The sequence below is a fragment of the Centruroides sculpturatus genome, unplaced genomic scaffold, assembly GCF_000671375.1.
Source record: "Centruroides sculpturatus isolate CEXI.00-Female unplaced genomic scaffold, Cexi_2.0 scaffold72, whole genome shotgun sequence".
Lineage (NCBI taxonomy): Eukaryota > Metazoa > Arthropoda > Arachnida > Scorpiones > Buthidae > Centruroides > Centruroides sculpturatus.
This window is the reverse complement of record NW_019384336.1, coordinates 70579-85741: the sequence shown is the minus strand read 5'-3', so window position 1 is coordinate 85741 and position 15163 is coordinate 70579. Positions and strand designations below refer to the sequence as shown.

Sequence of the window (15163 nt, the reverse complement as noted above, 5' to 3'; positions counted from 1 at the left end):
TAGTGGAAAAAGTGTTGAGCTGATCTGCAAAAAGAAATAAAAAGTAGAAACGTATAAGCTGAAAATACTGATCCTAAACAAAAAAAAAGGTCAATATCTTCCTGTACCGAATGTTATAATTAAAGAAAGTTTCATACTTTATGTGTGTTAAGTTATTGTCGATTCTTCTGAAATTTTCACTTTAATCAACAATAATTTGTCTCAACAGAGAGAAAATTAAATACATAGNGCACACTTTACACAGACAGACAAACAAAATAAACTTTATTCTGCCCGACACCGCTAGACACAGCCGGGATGAATGTATACAGAGTGTACATACAGGTGACATTCCAAGCAGGAAAACCGACGGTAGGCGTAAAAGGAAATAAACAAAATACACGTAAATATAAAATCATGACGTCCCGAGTCATGTGTTAAAACACGAAACCGAAGACATTGCAGTTTGCGTGAAGGTTAGTCAGAACAAAAAGCTCGCGTATGTACAGTATGAGAGTATGCGGTCTTTGCACGACCCTACTGCAACATTAAACACATAATGAAAGTACATTAATGAAGGTCTGAACGAAAAAAAAATGAAACCGCACATAAACACGAAAGCCAGCGCGAAAATGGTGTATAGACCTTGTACAGTAACAGACACAGAGTAAGTGCATAGTACAATAGGCATAAAGATATTATAAGATCTTCAGCAATACAAAAATACCAAAAGTGGGGAAAAACCTTTATCAGTGTGTTAGCGTTCTGTTGAAGTACAGCTTTACCATCCTTTGCAAAAGAGAAAAGTATTTTTTACTCGACACTAAAATTTTTAGCTTACACTGCCAATTGAGGTTATCTTCTTCAACGTAAAGTTTGAGCTCGTCTTTTATGTCTTCCAGCAATGGGCAAGACAAAAGATAATTACTTACCCCATCACGCACATCGCAGTTGGGACAGCAGTCAGTGTCGCTGCGTAGAGACCAACGTATGCAGAGATTGAATATCCCATGTTCTGAAAGCAACTGTGACATCTGGGGTTCAGGATGGATTCAATTCCAGCTGAGGCGTTTTTCTATGTCAGGAAAGAACTCCCGGGAAATGTGCCGCTCTGTAATTCGATCCCATTCTTGTTGCCACGCAACGATTGTATGTTGCCAGAGGAGTTGCTTTAACCTGGAGACCGGTAAATGGCTGTACAATGGGTTGATGTTTCTGAACGAGGTAGCCACACGTGTGATAAAGTCTGCACGTTCGTTACCCGGAGTGCCACAGTGCCCCTTAATCCATTTGATATGATAATTACTACTGGACTGATCTGCAGAGAAGAAAGTGTCCCTAGCAATGGGGTGAGTGGTATCTTTGTTAGTCAAGACTTGTAACGTGGCCTGGCTGTCAGTGAAAATAGTAATATTGTTGTTGTTGAAATTTTTATTACAGAATTCTGTTGCTTTAACAACGGCAAACATTTCTGCTTGAAACACTGAGCACTCCGGGTGCAAAACCCGGAGTGCTCAGTGTTCTTCCCGGTAAAACGACTTTTGGTTTTCAATACTAAAACTTCAATACCAAAACGCGCCCTATGATTACGTGCGATTAATTTATATTTTCTTCAATACATTGTTTTAACAGAACAATTTGTGGGGTAAGTCTGAAATTTCATTGCAAATGCAAAATGAAAGAATCATGAAAAACAATGCAACTAATTTCAACTTTATACCCAGTTTAACGTTTTACATATTGAAGGGAATGATAAGCCCGTAAAGAAAGGTCGAATCCTCTATGAGACACTCATTTCCTGACGTTGTGAGAAAAGGAAGGACGTGAGAAGACACTTTCTTTTAAAATATTGCCTGTTTGAGAATTCTTGTAAATTCTAATTATATACTTATTTTCTCGGTAATTTTATCAATCATTTGGTAGTTCGTTACCGCTCTGGCAGTGATTAGTGGTTCAACTTCTCGAGTAGACGGCATTCTCTACTTCAGCCAGGACTATATGCAAGAGCGTATTTATTAGTGTTTCTCTAACAGAATCCCGAGTGCATTGTAAATACTTTGCATTGTAAATATATTTCGTATTTCTATAAATAAATACAAACTTTGAAAGGAATTCTTTTCGTAACTGGATAAATACCACCGATCATGAAACTCAACGACACTTTCCCAAATCTTTTCATGAAATTTAAGATCTACAAATAGAAGTAAACAATAAAGAATTTACTAATTAATGTGTAAACATATAAAATGGTTCATTGATAGACGAAAATACAGACTTTTAACTTTACTTCCGGATGTAAATTGCTGACAGCAAATTGTCGGACATCCTGAAAGCCATTTTGCATCTGAAAAATGAAAATATTATTCAAGCATTTACATTATCTTCATTTCCTCTAATAATTATAGAAATAAATTCTTTACCGAGAAAGCAAAACTGCACAACGAACAAGCTCCAATAATACAAGTAAATGTCAAGAAGACAACTAGTGTCAGAAATACTAATCTAATTGCATCATTTACATCTATAAATGAGAATGCATAATAAGAAAAACTGGTTCCACATATTAGACCGAGATAAATAACCACACTAGGATAACTAAATTTAGTATTAAGTTGACTGACGAAATTCCACAATTCTTCGTGACGGAGCATCAAATTTCTCAATTTAAAATAGAAATTCCTCTCGCCTCTTCTCACGAGAGAAAAACCTCGAATCAATTGTTTGAATTCCATTTCGGTAAGAACTAATAATACTCCTATTAAAAGTATACCGTAACCCATGGCGCCAACTTTGAAAGAAGAAGAAAATCCACTTTCGACTGAACAGATCAAAGCTTCTCCCCAAAACTTTTCATTTGTTTCTAACGCTGGATAGATAAAAAATACATTGAAAATCTGAAAGCAAAACACCACGAAAATAACACCAAAAGAAAAGAGCAGACAAATGATATTAATGAAGACATTTGCTCGGTTTATGTTCTCCACAAGATCCTCGTTTCTTAATGTCTTTATTAGAGTGACTTTTCTGTTTTTGAAGAAACTTAATGTAAAAGCAAAGCAGATTGTAAGCACGCCAGTGTTACTTTCGACAGAAGAGTATTGTTTTTAATTAAATCGTACCATCCAATGCAAATTGCATTTTTATTCCAACCCGGAATAGCATGCCAACATATTAAAAATGCTTCATTCCAGTAAATCAACTCCAAAAATCGGATGTATTTCTTCATATATTTCCTTTTAATTAAAGGTGAAAACAGGTTATTTCGGCAGTTGCATGGTTCGAATGGATCCAGACCATAGATCATCGCATTTACCCACAATGGTCTTAAGAAGCAATGCATACAGATTTCGTTAATTGCGAACGAATTCATCATTGATTCGCTTTACTAATTTTAAGTACAACCAGAATAAGTGTAATATTCTATTCTCTATTTTTAACACGAGGAATTCTATTATAACCGCAATCAGTTAGCTTTGCTCCGTTACTTATATAATGTAGTCTGTGACCATAAGTTACGTATAATATCCATTAGAATTATGAATTTCTTAAGTGTACACAGCAATTTAAGTACATTCATTAAAAGTTTTATGATAAAATTATGTTTAATCATGCGATTTAATGACAATCAATAAAGTCTAATAGGACGTAATAAATAGAAACTCATCCTTTACGTATCAGTAATTTGTTATAATCTTATTATATTATAAATATCTTTATGTATTATATACTTATTAATTTGTATAATTAATACAAGAGAAAAATGACGAGAACTTTCCGAGAAATTCGCCATTCTAAAATCGGTGTACACAGAAATTTCTTTTTCGGTTTGGCAGGTTTCTATGTGAAAAATAAGCCCGTTCATAACGAAAACCTGTCAAACACGAAAAGATATTTGATACGGTACGAGCTCGGTTTACACAGGCTTCACAGTAATNTATATAAATTTCAAATATTTTTATTAGTTCAAATATAATGAATATAATACAGGTAAAGTTCTAATAACGTCCACCTGTAAATAGCGGCCATTTTTTCCAGAAATTTTTACAAAGTTTCTAAAAAAAAGTAACATCGAAATAATATGTTGTTGAATGCATTGTTTAACGGAGATGCATAAAAAAAATAACCTCCGAACGACGGCCACTTTTCGGTGGCCGTTGTCTACAGGTTTGATAGTATTATCATTGAATACAGTAAAACCTGCTCAAAACGAATCTTTAATAAAGCGAAAATCTGTATAAACCGTAAATATACTCTACGAGTCCGGTTTACACAGGTTGCACTTTATATATTTACAGTAAGAACCCGTTTAACGCGGGGGATGCGTTCCTAGACAAGAAATCGCTAAGCGTAACAGCGTTAAACCAGGTAATTTCAACCTAGAGTAATAAGGCTCTCACTTCAATGTTTTAAAATGACGAATGTCTATATTGAATTCTTATATTTCATTTTTATAATGACTTATATTAAATTGCAATTCGAAAAAGTTGTAGAAAATAAATTTTCACTGTCATCCGTTCGCCTGTATTGTATAACATTAGTGTTTATAACTGTAGTAAATGTAAGCGATTTTATCTAGGCACGCAACACTACGCGCATCACTATATCTATATGTAATATCTCATTACTGTTTCGATACAAAGTTACGGTAGTTCTGTGATAATTAGATATTATCTTCACGGATCTGTCGTACAAGAGAAAATTATTTTTAAAGGAGTCTGTTTGGCACAATCTTCTCATACAGTCAAATGTTTATCGTTTTCAGNAGGTACGCAACACTACACGCATCACTATATCTATATGCAATATCTCATTACTGTTGCCGTATTAAATTTCGATAGAAAATTACGTTAGTTCTGTGATAATTAGATATTATCTTCACGGATCTGTCATTAAAAAATAATATATTACATAGAAATAAAATAATCTAGAATACAGATAATAAATCTAATACAGCGTTTCTCAAAGTGGGCGATAACGCCCCTTTGTGGGTGCTGGAGGCTTTCAAGGGGGCAGTAGAAGGCTCAAAGAGAATTGGGGGACGTTAAGGAAATATAGATGGGCGACGGCAGACAAATTCTATATATAAAAATTCGACGCAATATTTATAAAATGTTGTCATTTTATATATTTTTTATTTTTTATTGAAGGTCACAACTTGAATATTTCTAACACATTGACTTATATTTTAGCTCAGCGTTTCTGAAAGTGGGCAATAACGCCCCCTTCTGGGAGATGAATAAATCTAGGGGGCGCTGGAGGCAAGGTATTGAACGGTGACCAAAGGCAAAATTGGGGCTGATAAGAGGAAACATTGCGTTTAATGGTTTCCAGATGATGAGAACAATGTACAGTAAGGGCACAAAGTGTGAGATTCATAGAAAAGTTTTCCTAAGAATATTTCCAATCCTTTTCTCACACAAGAGAAAATGGGTTAGGGGGCGTTGGGTATAACTTTATGGAACAAAGGGNAAGTGAATTCGAACCTTTCAACCGGTCGCTCGACCAGCCACGGGAATTGAAGAAACATTTTCCAATTTAAAATTGAGTAAAATGTTCGTTAAATTCACGAAATCCATTAATATAATTATTAGATTATCGAATAAAACATTTAAAATACTCTACGCAATTCAGACGACGTGGAATATCCACGTTTGAAACGTTCGTCTCGTCCCATAAATTCGATGTTCCTCGTCGACATTTTCTTTTTTCCCACAAAATTTCTTCATTTCTGAATTACAAAAGTCCGCATTTATACATTTTATTCTAATGCACAAACCTTCCACTCTTCTACCCTTAATTTGAATCGCGCTGTCGGTTACTTCGAACGTTGTAAATTTCAAAAAAGGAGTTGCTTCACCCGACATTTAAAATAGAAAAGTCCTAAACGTCAACACCGCTCGATGCCGACACATTCCTTTTTAAAAGTAAATATTCTCGCTTCTTGTCCGGGTTAACGCTTCCCCACGCCATCGGCCAACGTTGGGCTACATCGGAAAATTTTTAAAGATAATCCACGTACTGAACTTGTGTAAAAATTTTGACAAAAATGAAATAAATGCGTCAAAATATAAGGGCCGGTGCAAACAAAGAACTTTTTATATTGTAATTTTTCTTTTATAAAAGTTAAATAATCGAAAAAGCCAATTTTCACTCTAAACGATTTCCAAATTCTACATTCGAAGCGATTGCAAATTTAAAATAAAACCGAATCTACCACATTTAATGCATTAATTAAGCGATGTTTATTAAAATCGATTCGGCTACTCTTCACCAATAAAAAAATGGCTCTGAAAAGAGCCGTTTGATCGCTAGATTACGGGAATCTAGCAATTCCGTTTCCGGTTCCGGTCGAAAATTATCGTTCTATCGGCGCCCCATTCTCTTTCTGCTGCCAATAATCTTTCTACCAGATTTTCCCTTTCTTCCTCTTTTTTTACTCCTTCGTATGGTTTTCGATTTGGATCTTCTTCTCTTGGCATTCGATCTCTTCCTAGATGATGTGCGCCTTTGACTTATCCTGCTTCTTCCACGTTTTCTCGGGATATCCTTTTGTATCTTTCTGTTGACAAAGATGCCCCTTAATCTAGAAAGCATTTCTCGTTGCGAAGGAGTGAGTTTCTCCAATTCCGATGCCGGAATTTCTACTATTAAATTGATTTTTTCTTCGTTCGTTTTACGATTATCGTCCATGTCGACGTTCTTCTTCTTCGAAGCACAGAAGCAGAATGACGCAATTTCACGTTCAAAGAATCGATTCCGTTCTACGGCAAATCGAACTTTTAAATTCAAATTTAAACGCGATTTAAAATTAATATATTAAAAACTAAACCGAAAAAATTACTCAAGTCTTTAGGCAGAGACTCCACTACCGTAACATTAAATTCAAATTCAAAAAATATCGACAACTGAGTAACTAAGTAAGATAAATTAAAGTGTAAAAATAAATAACATACAACAATAAATAAGTAATAGTACAAGCCGTTAACAATTAACAAAAACTATAAATGCTCTCATAACGTGAATTGCGAATCAATTCGTCATTTATAAGCTATTTGTAATTTTTTTAACAGCAAACTTCCATGCTGAGGGTAGGCCCTCTGCATCTCTGGCGTTTATACATCTATCATCAAGTTTGCTTCTGTATATTTTCATTTTTTCGGCAATCTTCGCTAAAGTTGAAGAGTGTACTTGCCTAATGATTTCAGCCTCTTCCCATCCAACTACGGAACCTTGGGCTTAAGCCATCCGGGCCAGTGCAGTGGCGTTTGATTTTTTCCTAACATCATATTTATGCTCTCTGACCCTTACCCCAATTTCCTCGTTGTAACTCCTACGTACTCCTTTTTTAATCCTAACTGAAACAATAAAGGGGATATTAAGAAAGAGGATAAAGCATGAGTTTATAAGATCCCGTACGATAACCAACAGTTAACGACAATATCGGTATCATTCGCAATCTTGAATACTGAACGCATGCGCCGAAATGTAAGCGGATTGCCGCTTGTGTGGGTGTGCTGCCACGCGGCGAAGATGCGTTTGCGACACCGCTTTTCCTTGCCGCGCCGCATGTGTGCATCCGGCTTAAGTCAAAAGCCCACATCATCTAGGAAGAGATCGAATGCCAAGAGAAGAAGATCCAAATCGAAAACCATAGGAAGGAGTGAAAAAAGAGGAAGAAAGGGAAAATCTGGTAGAAAGATTATTGGCAGCAGAAAGAGAATGGGGCGCCGATAGAACGATAATTTTCGACCGGAAACGGAAACGAAATTGCTAGATTCCCGTAATCTAGCGATCAAACGGCTCTTTTCAGAGCCATTTTTTTATTGATAAAAAGTAGCCGAATCGATTTTAATAGACATCGCTTTCTTTCTTTCTTTCTTTTTCTGATATAGAGATTCTGGCTGGTCACCTTTTCTCCAATAAACTCTTGTCCGCAGTTAGTCATCGCTTAATCTATATCTATATCTATATCTATATATATATATAAATGGACATGTATGTCCCTATATTTCACTTTTTCGCCAAAACTACATATCGCACGTAAATGGTGTTTGTATGTGGTGGTAGCCCTAAGTCTCCGTTCGTGCACAGGGGTGGTTGCGTCTCGATAGCTATAAGGGTGCGAAAGATATAAGGCTAAAAGTAGTTGAAAGTGGCTTTCTATTTCGAATGTTTTGTTCGAATGTTTTGTTCGAATTAAATTCGAACGTAAAATTCGAATATTGGTTTGATTATAGAACGATTGTAAACGTTCCAGAAACGTTGAAAATAGTTCGTTTGACTAAACGTAAAAATTCTCCAATTAGACTGTAAACGGAGGACCTAATTCTTGCATTCTGTGAAAACGGATAAGATTAGCTATAATGTAATTATCTTAATCTTCACTATCGTTACTTTTTGCCCACAAATAAAAACTCAGCGAAATGGGTCCTTAAATCTAGTACTAATATAAAAACTATTTATTTGTAGAAATGGAAAAAACAAAGTTTTATCAAGATGTTGATGAAATTCGGATGCCAGCTATACTTTGCAAAGACGTTATCCGATCGGCTATGAATTATAAAGCGAGACCCGGAGACTTGTTTATAGTCACTTATCCTAAATGTGGTACTACTTGGATGCATCAAATAGTCTCGCTGATTGTGCAAAAGGGTCGAGTTTCTTTAGATCCTTACGATTTTGTCTTAAGTTGTCCATTTATAGAAACTGTCGGAAAAGAGTATATCGAAAGTGCGAAACCTAAAGTTATGAAAACTCACTTTCCATTTCGTGTTACGCCATTTTCTGTACAAGCAAAATACATTTACGTAGCTAGAAATTCGAAAGGCTGTTGTGTTTCCTTCTATCACTTTATGAAATTCATCAAGTCGGATAATGATCTGAGTTTTGACGACTTCTTTGATAGATTTATAGACAGTAAAGTGGGAGTTGAAGATTATTTCCAACATCTTTACGAATGGTACAAACACAGGAATGATAAAAATGTCTATTTTGTAACTTACGAAAAGCTAAAAAAAATATTAGAGAAAAAATATTAAAAATTGCCCGATTTATGGGCGAAGAATATGAAAAACCTATTATAGAATATCCGAAAATAATGGAAAACATCGTTTATTATAGCAGTTTCGAATATATGAAGGAACACGTCGATAAAATAATGATTAAGTTCTTCAAAGGCGATGATATTTTTCATAATGAGAATTTACCTTTCGGTCTAATAAAAACTATGAAAATTTTGAGTCGGTCAGAGGGCGAAGAAACGCAATTACCTTTTATCAGGAAAGGCGTTGTTAACGATTGGAAGAATTATTTTAATGAAAATCAATTAAAGAGATTGCAGGATAAGATTAATAATAAATTGGGAGGCACAGGAATTTATGGGTTAATATTTGGAGTCAAGGTTTATAATTGAAATTGTTTAATGAGAAAATCGCGATATACAGGAGCACGACATTACTAAAACAATTGAGAACACGGTGATCAAAAATTGCATAACAGCATTGTGACGATGTCACAATAAATAATTGTTGTTTCTTGTTAATCAAATCAACACGGATCGAGTCTTCTGGTTCCCCTAAGTCGTTCTGTCGATTTTGTCGATATTTACTAAAGTAACAAAAGTGTATAAATATGTCATAATGTGTACGAAATTCAATTGTGATTTACTACAGGTTTATTATTTTTCTCCAAACGTTTCGAAAAATCTAATCCAGCGGTGTCTGATTCTCCTCCTACTCCTCATCGCAATTAATAAATTAGTAACATTACAACTTTTTAAATAATTTTTTTCCATAGTAGGATTGCTTTAAAGTAAAGCCTCCGAGCTTTTAAGTATTTAGTTTATAAGTCATTGAAAGGTTCACTTGTAATTGCAATACTTATGAAAAAGGGTGTATACATTTTCAAATTTAAAACTCTTTATAAAGCTGTAATTGCGTTAAACTTAGATATACAATGATGAAACAAAGCATATTGGATGTTATCAACTAATGTATTGCAACATTTTCGATATAAAAGACTAACCTTTGATATATTCTACTTGTTGATGTCTGAAGATTAATATTATCAGAAGTAGAAAAAGGTTAAATTTATTCATTTTGATTTTTATTATTATTTTAAGAAGCAATTGTTTTCAATTATTGCCACAAGAAACTTTTGTAAATTTCTTTATGCAAATTGAAAAGGAATATGCTTACTTAATGAAAATTTATTTATCAATTTTATTATATAGCTTTCGACTAATGATCAGCATGCACATTATCTAATCTTACGTTGATTTCTAAACTTCGTTAATGACGTCTATTTCTAATGCATAACACTCAGTTAAACTTTCTATTTGTGAACGTTGAATATAACTGGCGTGTAAGAAAGTAGTAAGTACAATACTTCATATTAAATGTACTAAATAATTACTCAATGTTAATACTTGTTTAATATAATATGCTATAAATAACTTATAGTAATAGAGAAGATGAAACTTTATAAGGAAGTGGGTGGAGTGCCTATGTCGCTACATTATTCGCAAGAAACGTTTTTATCTGGAATGAATTATAAAGCGAAACATGGAGATTTATTTCTCGTTAGTTATCCGAAATGTGGAACAACTTGGATGCATCATATAGTCAACTTAATCCTTCGTAAAGGTCAACCATCAGAGGATCCGTTAGATTTCCTGTTAGCTTTGCCGTTTATAGAAATTGTGGGAGAAGAATACATAGAAATGGCAAAACCGAAAGCCATGAAAACACATTTACCATTTTCTGCTATTCCTTTTTCTCCAGAATCTAAATATATTTACACTATCAGAAACCCTAGAGATTGCTGCGTTTCTTGTTATCATTTCATGAAATTACTTCCATTTTCTGAAGAATTAAGTTTTCAAGAAGTTTTTGAGGCATTTCTCCATGGTAATATACCATACGGCGATTATTTCGATCACCTTCTCGGATGGTACGAACATAAAAATGACGACAACGTTCATTTTGTAACATACGAAGATCTCAAGAAAGATATTAAACGAGAAATATTGAAAATTGCCAAATTTATGGGAGAAGAATACGAAAAAAGTATTTTGAGTGATCCAACAATATTAGAAAATATTATTCATTACAGCAGTTTCGATTATATGAAGGAGAGCGGCAAGAAGAACATTGATGTGTTTTTTCAAAAAGACAAAACGTGGCTACAAAACAAAAATATACCTTCAGGGATGATGAAATTTGTACGAAATTTAAATCAAACAGGAAAAGATACAAAAGGCGGCACTCTGGTCAGAAAAGGGATCGTTGGCGATTGGAAAAATCACTTTAACGAAGAACAAATTCGATTGTTAAATGAAAAAGTCGTGGAAAAAACAAAAGACAGCGACGTCATGAATTTGTGGAAAGACATTTTTGAAAATAATTAAATATGAAATACAATGACTTTTATTACATTTATAAAGAGAATTTTTAATTTCTGTTAAAACGTTTATTATTATTATTAATAGAGAATAATCTTATATAATTTAATAAGTTTTTTTTAAAAATAAGTTTAACTTATGATAAATCGCAAATTTATGTTATAATTTCAATGAAATTATATTTTATTAAATTTCGAGAAAAGTGTACATATTTTTATACACTAAATATTGTATATAAATAATGAAAATTATTAAAATTGATTTAATGTAATTCTTGCGAATTTCAATTAAAAACTACAAAAATTGAAAATTTCTTTGATTCAATTCTTCAATGATATAAGACGACGTTTTTCATATAGTAATTAAAAAAGTAGAATTACGACATTCGTAGCCATTTTTGAAATAGAGATAATTGTCAGAATATTCGGCAAATTAAGTAATTAAGTAAATCTAGTTGCTATCAAAAGATTGTTCTTCTCTATTCAAACTGCTTAATGTTTTGGGTTACTTTTTATTATCTATATTAATTAAACCAACACGCAGTTTACTATACATTTTCCGACTACCTCAAACGATTTGTATGAATGCAATCTGTCGGATTTTCGTGCAGCCATCAGACGAGCGTGTTTATATTGCTCTATTGTACTAGACAGAGTTCGGGAAAAATTAACAGAATCAAGAAATTAGCCATGAGTTAGGTGTAGTCGACAGGGTTAAAGCATTGTTCTTGGATTAGTATTAACCTGTAGACTGTGTGATAAATTTTCTTCTGACAGGTTGTGTAACAACACAATGTGACTTATTAAACAGAATAAATCTGTTATAATATGTTTAAAACTTTCAGTCATTTCAATAAATATTTTATAATAATTGAGAATTTAGTACAAATTATGTGGTTTTTGATGAATAATTATATTGCTTAACAAGGATGCACTGATTAATCGATAAGTAATCGGTAATGGACCTTATCGGCCACTTAGCCGATTAATCGGTTTCAATAATCGGCCAATTTTACATTTTGGTATTTTTGTTAGAATGTTACGTACAGTACAATACTACTAATAAAAACTAATAAATTTCTGTTATATATTTATTATTTATTACATGACAAACTGAATATTAAAAAAATTTTACAATTTAAATTATTCCTTTTATCGATCGATTTAAAATTCAACGAAAATAAAATTTGTGATATTCTTAAAAATACACCGACGTCATTTTACAAACTTTTTGGAAAGCAAAGGAAACATTCCTCGTGTTAAACAACACACGTGAAATATCCGAATCAGAAACATTTCCACGAATTTCAGTAAATAAAGAAAATTTTACAAGAAAATTTCGTCTTCTCCTCTTCAAATCTCGTAGTCTCATCACAAAAATCGTAGATCGGCACGTATTCTCGTGTACGTTTATTAACCGTGATAAAGGACGACCCAATTTCTTTTTTAGAAACCTTAACTGAAAATATATGAAAGCTGCGCTTCGGCAAAAGTTTATATTTTTCTAAATGTACATATCCTTTTTCGTCGCAAATGCTTCTTTCGTATAAAAAGTCTTGATTATATGTCGACTTCACACCGACAAGAACCTCTATTTTTTCGGGACTAAGATGGGTTATTGGCAGTTCAATCTTCTTCACAACGCAGTTTTCCGGTACCCAAATGTCAGCGGTGAACCCGAAGTTCTCATTCATCACCTTATTACTGTTTGACATTCGAGGTTTCACCCTTTTTAACGCAACTGACGAAGAATAATCCTCAATATTTCGCCGTTTAACATCACCAGATATCGTTGCCCGAAAGATTGCTACATTTTTCTGAGTTCGATATTTTCTGATGGATTTAATTTCTCTTCTTGAAAGGTAAACACTTTGCATTTTGTTACAAGCCTTCTTTATTAAATGTGATTGTATAATTAGAAATCTAATCAACGAGATGAAAGGTCTTATAACGTCTCTTCTTGATACGTTGTCATTTATTTTTCGTAATTCAGTAAATTTGCGATCGACCCACACCCGAAGACCAAGCAACAAATGGAATTCCTCCAGTTTGTGATAGACGGGACACGTCAACAACTTGAAGAGGGTAGTTTCTTCACACGATTGGAAATCGCAGGTGTCGAATAAGTTTCCGTCAGACCAATTGAATGCATCCCAACAATGATACTGCAGTCGTTTTTCGTAGTGTTTGCGAGACAAATCGTGGATACGACAAACGTTTCTATCGTGAATCGACACTCTGAGATAATCGAAGCATATTTTTTTCAATTGTCCAATAAAATAACGTTTGCTGATTAAATACATTCGAAAACAGTTATCCGCAGAAAAAAACGCCATATTTTGGTTCTGCAAAAATCTGAAACAAGAATACATTAGGGAAACGTTATGTAAAGCAGATAAAATAAATTTAAATAATTTAAGTTATATAAATATATATTAATTTATATTAATTCTCGATAAACACATCGCCTTCAAACAGAAACACGTAAAAACGTATCATAGACAATTATATTGTAAGGCAAAAACACGAAGTTGTATATTCTAACGACACAAGTTTATGTCTAAATTGAGAAATTTCCCTTTATATTAATTAAAACAAAAACAAAATTACTTTTAAGACAGATCGTTAACGACTGGTTTAATTAGAAAAAGATTCTGTATTTTAATATTTAAATAATTCCAAATAATCGGTAAAATATCTTCAGCCATTAAGCCATAACTTGTTCAATTCAGAGAGGGAATGTCACACCTGTAACCATTCGTGCCATTCTGCAATGCATTAAGACAAAAATGGAAGCGATAGATTTGAAGTTAGTTATCACATAATTTAATGGGGAGAGAATGTTAATAAGAAAAGAATGGAAATTTTCTTTTATCGAGTGTAATAAATGGTTAGTTACTTAAACAATCTGCCAAAGCGTTTTCTATTCATTATTATTACATTACAGTGGTATCTCGTCTTTCGAACGATTCTCACTTCAAACGCTTCAGAGTTCGAACTCTAAATTCGACAAAAATTGGCCTGGGTTCTTCGAAGTTCGAAGTGCTCCAGCAACGGGAAAAATGCTTTCGAAACTTAAGTGCAATGTGTTGTGCGTTTAAGTGTTATCTCGCTTTTCGCGTTACCTCCGATGACTTCTGTGCTTTTTTACGCTTTATTTTTGATGTGTTCGATTACATATTGTATTGCGACATTTAATTGTGTTATCTATCTTAAACTGTGTGTGTTCGCTGTTTTAAGTTTATCGAAATGAGTATTGTTTAGGGTGTGGGAAAGTTTGTTTGTTTAGTTATGGCAACGCAACACTCGGGCGATCTGCCTCAGGGGATGCTTTCCGGGAGGTGTTTTTAAGGGAAACTGGCCCCTATTTAGGCTTTACAGACGTGAAGAAAACTCGGAAAACTCGACGTGGCCAGCCCATCCGAGTGAGGCGCAAACCCACCACAGAACTCCCAGTGTTCAGGGAGCAAAGACCGCTTGGTACTGGTGGGCCGTGTGGAAAAGAGTTACAGTAGAGCGTCGATTTTCCGAAAGTTAATCATCCGAAACGTCAATCATTCGAAAGAATTCCAGTCCGCAAATTTAAATTTTCGCCAGTGCTGTAGCGCTTCAATCTTTGGCTATGTCTTGGGCTACTCAAATATTTTACGTTTTTGATACTAAATTAACATCTGAAGTATAATTTTTTATTATTTTTATATTTTTCAATATATTTATTTTGTTTGTACAAAATAAAAAAATAATTTTTAACGATACAATAGTCTTTGTTAGGCTTAACATCGAC

General features: G+C 33.7%; 1 pseudogene; it reads left to right on the top strand.

The window, feature by feature from the left end:
* The window catches only part of LOC111632061, a 31709-nt pseudogene extending 20289 nt beyond the window's left edge, over positions 1 to 11420 (top strand).
* Positions 11421 to 15163: the final 3743 nt, after the last annotated feature.